This window comes from Osmia bicornis, unplaced genomic scaffold, assembly GCF_907164935.1.
Source record: "Osmia bicornis bicornis unplaced genomic scaffold, iOsmBic2.1, whole genome shotgun sequence".
In the NCBI taxonomy this organism is placed as follows: domain Eukaryota; kingdom Metazoa; phylum Arthropoda; class Insecta; order Hymenoptera; family Megachilidae; genus Osmia; species Osmia bicornis.
The window spans coordinates 49393-57480 of NW_025791128.1; positions in this window are offsets into that span (position 1 = coordinate 49393).

Here is an 8088-nt window from a genome sequence, read left to right on the forward strand (position 1 = left end):
GACTCGACGAGGCACCATTAACCCTGCGCGTTCTCTTGCTCTCTCCCACTCTCCTTTTTGGTCATCACCTCGGTTACAAACGATATAGAGAGCGTCGCTTTCGTCTATCGAGAAGACAGCTTGCAACGAATCTGGAGTCAGCTCCCCTACCTCCCGGTATAGAAGTGTTCGTTGCACTGCCCAACGATCACACACAAACTGTGTGGCACGCATCATCGTCCACTGGAGGATCGCAAAACCAGCAGCTCGGGGACGGACTTCTTCCTATCCGATGGAGATAATGAGCAAAGCATCCGTGACCTGTCATCACCTGCGCCAGATTATAGGTTAGGTAACGTACTCCATTGCTCTCCACCCACGCCTCGATGTTGGGAATCAGCCGCGAGTCCAGGCGCCGCTCTCCGAGGTTGTCCATCGAGTTTGCCAGCGATCTAAGATGTCATATTCCACCACCTACGGCAGATTCCGCGCTCTTCCGTGTCCTCCGCCTCCTCGTACCCGTACAAAGCGGCCCTGGCCCTTATTAACAAGTCCCACGGCATGCAACCTGACAGCGCGCACAATGCCTCTGATGAAACGGTACGATACGCGCGTGTCACGCGCAGTAACCCAACCGCTGTATCGATGTCAATCGCTGTCTCACACATCCGTACTCCACCGCCTCGCTCCATACCAGAGACGCATACCAACTATAGATTCTAGCGCTCGGTAATACAGCAAATGCGGTTAGGACCGCATCCTCGTGGATTCGGTAGCACCACGAGAGGTGCTGCGCTACTTTCACTGCCTTCTCACATACCCGGCTCATTTGACTATGAATGAGTCTGCTATTACTGAACATCACACCAAGGTACCTAATCGAGCGCGATTCCGATTATCGCGGCCTCGTACGATAGTACAAGTCCGTCGGGTACGCGCCGCCCGTTAAGAGCACTGCTTCAGTTTTCTTTCGCGAGAACCAGTCTCTCGCTCTTGTATCACGCCCCCACACACGTAAGGCATGTTCTGCCAGCTCGCGCACTCTGTTAATGACGGGCTACTATAAGCAGCGCCATATCATCCGCGAAACCAACGGTTGTCACGCCTGGTGGCAACAGCACCTCCAGCAGCCCGTCGTACGATAGGTTCCACAACAGTGGTCCCAACACTGATCCTTGTGGCACCCCACCAAATACAGCTGCTGCCACCACTCACCGCTTGGCGTCCGGGTTCCCACTCTTCGCTCGCTTAAATAGCTACGTAACATGTCCATTATTATCGTCGGAAACCCACGGCGCTCGGCTGCAGCCAGGATGCGGTCCCAACGCACTGTATTAAATGCATTTTTCACAACCAGGGTAATTAGCAGACAGTGATTTCGCCCTCTGCGCGCGCGATCCCACTCCGACATGACCACCTTCCTCCGTGAATCCAAATTGACGCACCGACAGCCCTCCAGACAGGCGAATCGCTTCTAGCATTACCACGCGCAAAGCATATTCGAAACACTTCCCCATGTCTGACAGCGGTCGAAGGTCGGAAAGAGAATTACAGGCTTTCCCGGCCTTCGGTATTAAAGCCAGACGCCCTACATTCCAAGCCTTGGAAAGTATCCTAGCCTCAGACAGGAATTGAAAAGGGCACAAACCCAGCCGGATGCAGTGTTACGCAGAACGTGAACGCCTCGCCAGGGATTTCATCTGACCCGGAGTTTTTCCTTTCTTCAACATCCCATTGCGTACCTCACTCTCGTTTCGTGAACACGTCCCCCTGGCGCGTGGTGCCCTCCCCTGGGCTTCAGCATCTCTTTCTGGTGTTAGGAGGAACAGCGCTTGACCTGGCGGCTACCCCCGAGATCTCGCGTGCGTTGGTGCCGACGACGTTGTCGCTCCTTCCTGACGAGGCCAATCAATGAAGCCTGCGCCTCTTCTTCTCCTCTTGCTTCGTCTTCCTCCTCTTCTTCTGCTGCACTACTCCTTGGGTGGTAGCCTCTTCTTGTCGCTCCTGCTCCACCACGAAAAGCGCGGACACCGTTGCGTGGACTCCTCTCGGTTGAGGCGAACCAGGGGCGACTTCCCCTTCAGACGATTCATGACCGCCTTGTAGGGTTTCCCCCACGGATCTTCTTCGATAGTCGAGACCATCTCACTCCACGATGCCTCTTTAGCTCGACGCAATGCCAAGGATAAGGCACGTCGGCTTTCCAGCATCTCCATGCGATACGGGTGCGCTTGCGTAGTTCTGCCGTCGGGCTCCGGCGAGCCACCTTCTGCCAGCGTGGCGGAGACGCTTTGCTTGGAGGACAAAGATCTGCTATCTCCTGGCTCCACCATGGTACATTTTGTATTTTTCCTCTTGCGGGTCGCAATGGTGGACCGGGTTGACTGAAAGCGTCTCAACTCCTCAATCACTTCATCAATTTCAGCCTCAGTGCACAGCGGCGGTAGCGCGGACTGTTCCGATGGACCGGCTGCTGCAGCTCCTATCTCTTTACTACGTTAAAACTGTTGGATCCAGGATCCTGGCATCGTAACTGGCCGCTCACTATTTCCCTCTACGCCTCCATGTCCGGGCGACCTAGTCCCGCCTCCCACAGAGAATCCTCGGGCGAACCAATAGCCTCTGGTTTCGCTTAAATCGATGAATAAGATAGCGGTGATCCGACCCCGAATAGCGCGTGGACACTGTGGGACCTGATATTCGACCGTGGAGGCTGCGGCTACACGCAATGGCATCGATTCGAGAACCCACGCCACCACGCTCGAATGACGGACCTCCTTGATTTGCCACGGGCATCAGCCCTGCTTGCTCGATCAAATTCATCATACGGTGACCGCGTGAATCTACGCGATCTGATCCCCATTGCGGAGAGCGGGCTTTGAAATCCCCGGATTATAATCGGTTTCCTAACACTGACAGCATGTCGCAAGACCCCGTAATGACCTTCAAAGCTTTCTATAGTCATGATGGTGAGAAGTAACAACTCACTATCACAAACTCGCGAGTCTCCAACTGCCACGCATCCGTCTGTCTCAAACACCTTTCTAATCACCCCCATGTCGCAGCTAGGACGATCTATACCACACGCAGGCTGAGCTGATCCTGCCCTGATGCCAATTCGGATGAGGATTAAACGGCTCACTGATGACGACTATATCCGCGCGAAACTCGTTCACGGCCTGCCACGCAGACATGTTTTCCTCTTCTCTTTCTTCTTCGGCTCGGAGATTCAGCAGCACAGTAACGTAGCTATCGGAACAAAAGGAAACGGGCACTCTTAAGTACAAGGATCTACATTTCAGTCGAACTGAACTGACATGGCAGTGATCAACACTTCCTGTGACTTGTACGGCAAAGACAACCCAGGTTATGACCCTCACGGTACAAGGATCCTAAACCACAGCAACAATGAGTAACATGGCTTCGGAAGCGAAGCAAATGACTTATGATCTACAACTTAAATCTGAATCATAGGGGGAAAAGAGAGGAAGGGAAAGAATAAGAGACAGGAAGGAAAAAGGGAAGGGAAAAAAAGGGGGAAAGTGGGGGTAGAAAGGAACAACTGTAGCACGGAAGGGATTGTTTCAACTGACTCGCATCAATCTCGTGCATCGCCCTCCCTCCGCCCTGCCCTATCAACTTAATTCAACTCACGCAACCAAATCCAAGGATGAAGCGCGACAGCGGGCTGACCTGACCCGACTTAGAAACAGTCATGGAACCACTCGACAACGGAAGCGAAGTCAAGCCAAGCCAGGATTTAACTGAATATATTTAATTAATTAAGCTAGTCACGATCGAACTAATTCAATCAACTTCATCAAGAGTAAGGATAGAACTAAGCAATTAGTACAGGACACCGGCAAACGAACAGCTATTTACAGTCGGCATTCGGCCATATCCAGCATGGTTGACAATCAAGGACTAACCAGCTACATTAATAGAGGAGCAACGGCAGCGGAACTAACACCAACATCAGCAAAATAGTAGTGTTTAAGGGGCAGGCTGAACAAACAAGGATGGTGCGATAAACGTTAATCGACAAATGATCTCTCGATACTTACTTATTCAGCGTGCTTGTCGTAGACGACTGATAGTGATCGGCTGCGTCGCTCTTCCTCTGTTTTACTCCTCCTCCTCTTCTTCTTCACCCGCCTCTGCTATAGACGCGTGGGCGCGTGGGCGTTGTCGGCGAACAGTGGGTCCTTTTCGCTGCGAGGATGAGCAGTGTGCTGTGCTGATCTGCTGCGCTTAGTTCTGCACAATAGCCCCTCACTGCACTACGGGCGCACGTATCGACACACGCGAATTGCGCCACGCTTCGATTCGGAGCACCAAAAACAGCGCGAACTAGCGACTTCCCCAGTTAGAAATGTACTAAATGAAGGCCCTACGAGTGCCCCAATTTATATACAGAGGGGCCGGCAATCGTTGGCTGGGGAAACCTGCGAGGGGTAGTCCTCACCCTTTAGCCCCGCTTTCGAGACACGGCGCTTTGGCACACTCCCTCGCTTTCTCGCCACCCCTCGATCGAAGCAGGGGTCTCGTGGTCGTCTTCAACAAAGCACCGGCAACCCAAAACTTACCAAGCCTTCGATGAAAGGACCTAATCAAGTCAATATTATAACGTGAATAAATTACAATTAAATCAATTGCACTCACTGATCATAACGGTCAAGGGCGTGACTTTAAAAGCATAGACCAGACTTTCGATTATATCAGATCCTATTGCTGTGGAAGTATAGAATCAGTCTCCCCTGGAGGCGGGGGTTACAGAATACGTCTCCACCTCCCAAGCCTGTCATCAAAGGGGACTTAAAAGGCACCGCGCGTTTAGCCCTCTAGATAGGCTGCAACAAGCCGACATGCACGGATGAGGCCCGTTCGCATTCCTTCGGACACCGCCGATGGGTGACTCGTTGACCCAGTTCCGGCCGCTACCTGCGAGTGGGTGACGTAATTCGCTCATCACCTGCTTGTCCGTGCTTCTCACCCGCCCGACGAGGCGCCTTATACTTCTAGCTCTCACGTCTAATCTTAAATTCCAATCTTGATAACACAATTCTAAAGATATGCTCCTTTTTCCGAACACCTACTTCTCTCTCTGGAAACAAATTTTGAAAGCAATCCGCACCAACTTCTCTCGCGGAAATTGTATCTAATTACCTCCGTATTTTAATGATAAGTTTAAAATTCAAGGTTTGACCCGTATCAACTCTCAATTATAATATTATCGCGGTCTTCACTGCGGATCACCAATTCTAGTCCCTGCCAATTTAGATTTTGTTGAACTTTGAACTCTATTACATTTTTCAAATTACATCTTAATCAATTTAATCAAATTTAATTTAAATCGCAATTTCTGCGGCGTACGATCTCCAATTAGCCCCTCGAATCTCGGACGCATTATGCTCGCGTCTCAACTCTAACCCTCATTTAAATTCAGTTTAAAATCCAAATCTAGAACTCCTCCCGGTCTCAAGTCTAACATCAACACAATTTCACAACCCAAATCATAAAGCTTAATTTGTCACTAATCTTAAATCCTGGAAACTCTAGCTCTAACACATTTCCTGTGGAAGACTACATCCCATCCTCCCCTGGAGGCGGAGGGCTACAGAATACGTCTCCAGCCTATCCTTGGCTTTCGTAAAAGGCGACTAAAAAGGAATCGCCGCGGAGCCCCTTCAGATCGGCAGTATCGGACCCTTTGTACACCGAACACGGTTCGTTCGCACCCCCTTTAGACGCCGACCGACGGCTGACCCATTGACTCAGTTTCGGGCCGCTACCTGCGAGCGGGTGACGTAATCCGTTTATCACCCGCTTCTACGCGCCTCTCAACCGTCTAACGCGGCGCTTAAAAACTGCTAGCTTTCGTGCTTAATCTAAAAATCCAAATTTCGCTAATCCAATTTTAATACATGCTACCTTTTCCATACATCTACCTCTCTCTCTGATAATTATTTTGAAAGCATCTGCACCAACTTTCATTCGCGAAAATTGTATTTAATTACCTTTAAAATTAATTTTCATGGCAAATTAAAATTCAAGGTTTTGGTTGGTATGAATTCTTAATTTAATATATTGTGGTTTCTTCAAACACGAAACATGAATTCTAGTTTTCTGTAAATTTTAGATTTTGATAAATTTTGAATTTTATTACATTTTAATTTCTTTACATTTCATCAATTTAATTAAATTCAATTAAAATCGCATTAACATGACGCGCGATCCCCAATCAGTGACCTCTAATCTCGGACGCATTACGCTCGCGTCTCGGCTCTCTCCCGGATTCCGACCCGCGGCTTCTTCTTTGATCCTCTCTCGCGCTCGCTCTTCACAGCATCCCGAGCTCGATCTTTCCCTCTCTGTACCTGCTGGGCAGTGGATCGAGACCGGCCGGCCTGAACCTTCCTCTCGCTGGCGACTCTCGGCGAACCGCGACCCTTCTTGCTCTTCCCCTTAGCTCTCTGATTGCATCCGCATATACGTAGCGTTCCGCTTACGGTGCCCTACACACATGAAGTCTAGAATTGAATGAACTGAATGGATGGATGAATGCATGTGACAACACGAGCGTTCCGAGCGCTACCGCGTGCTTTCGCATGAGCATTCCTCTCGTTCGAAAAATTTTTCGCGTCCTCACCCACGCCCGGAATTCGCGCATCGAGATATTTGGCTCACCCAAATGTGTGTTTGCGGTCGATGGTGTCCAGGCACCCAAGACTTCCTTTCGCTCGCTATCATGCTGCATTCCTCAGTGCGCGTAACCAATTCCAGGCCCTGAAATCGCCCATCGAGAGGCTTAGCTCCACCCAAATGTGTGAAGCGGTCGCTGGTGTCCAGGCGGCTCGGCCTCTCTCTCCTCGCATTCATGCGAGCACTCCTTCGTTTTCGGCGACCTCTCCCCAGGCTGAGATCCGCCCATCGAGAGGCTTAGCTCGTCCAAATGTGTGTTGCGGCCTCTGGTGACCAAGCGGCTCAGCTCAATCCTACACATCTCCTGCGGAAAATACGGTAGGGAAAAATGATTCTGCAAGGATAATGCACAGTTCCGGCGGTGTGTACGTACCAACGCACTCTATAACTTCTGTGGCTAAATGAAATCACCGTCGTCAAAATAGCCTGCGTTATAAGCGGAGGTGCGCTGGGGCTTACCCGCGACGTTCTTGGACGACTGAACGCCTTAGGTCGTCCGAGTCGGTCGATGTAGCAACATCGTGGCTACACCGAATGCTCTCCATTAAAGCCCGCTGGGGTGCCGGAGGTATCTGTGACCGATACGGAGCAAGTTTTTAGTGGGTATTGGGTACTGTACCGATCCAACTCAGGGAAACTTGTTTTTTGGTATGTACCTTTGAGTCCCACACTGCCCGGACCCCCCTAACCCGACGGGTTCCTCGCTTACGTTGTTTTTCTTGCTGTCAAATATAAAAAAAGGTTAGGTTAGTTTAGGTTAGGTTAGGTTAGGTTCCACGGACCTGATTCTTCTTTATTTGTTTTATATCACAGTATATTGTGCTGGTTATTTTTGCTTACACATTACACTTTACAGTTTACACTTACACTTTCTTTATTTTCTTGATTTCTTAATTTATAATTTTAATTTCACAATCTTTTCACTGTTGGCTCCTTCAATATTCATTCATATTTATTGTTATTTATTTATTTATTTTGATTGATCAAGGCCAGTGATTTGATTTATTGTTCTTTCTGTGATGATGTGGTTTTTTGTCTGTGCAAATGTCTATTCATAATTTATTCACAATTGATTGATAGTGGTTTGAATGTTTCATATCAGACTTACTTGTTCGAGTTGTACATGATGTGTGTTTAATTTAGCTACGCTCTTTAATTTGATTTGATTTTGTTTTATTTATTCTATCTTGATACCCTCATGGTGATCATTTCTACTTCTACTTTCTAGTTTCTATTTGAACTACGCAGTAATGATGATTGTTTTGTCGCTTTAGTTATTATCTTGATATTCATCCATAATCGGTTCTTCTTGCATTTCAGTGACATGATATTATTATTTTTATCATTTATAATCTGACTTATAATCACTTTGATTAAGAAATAGGGTAATTGGGATGATAATCTTTA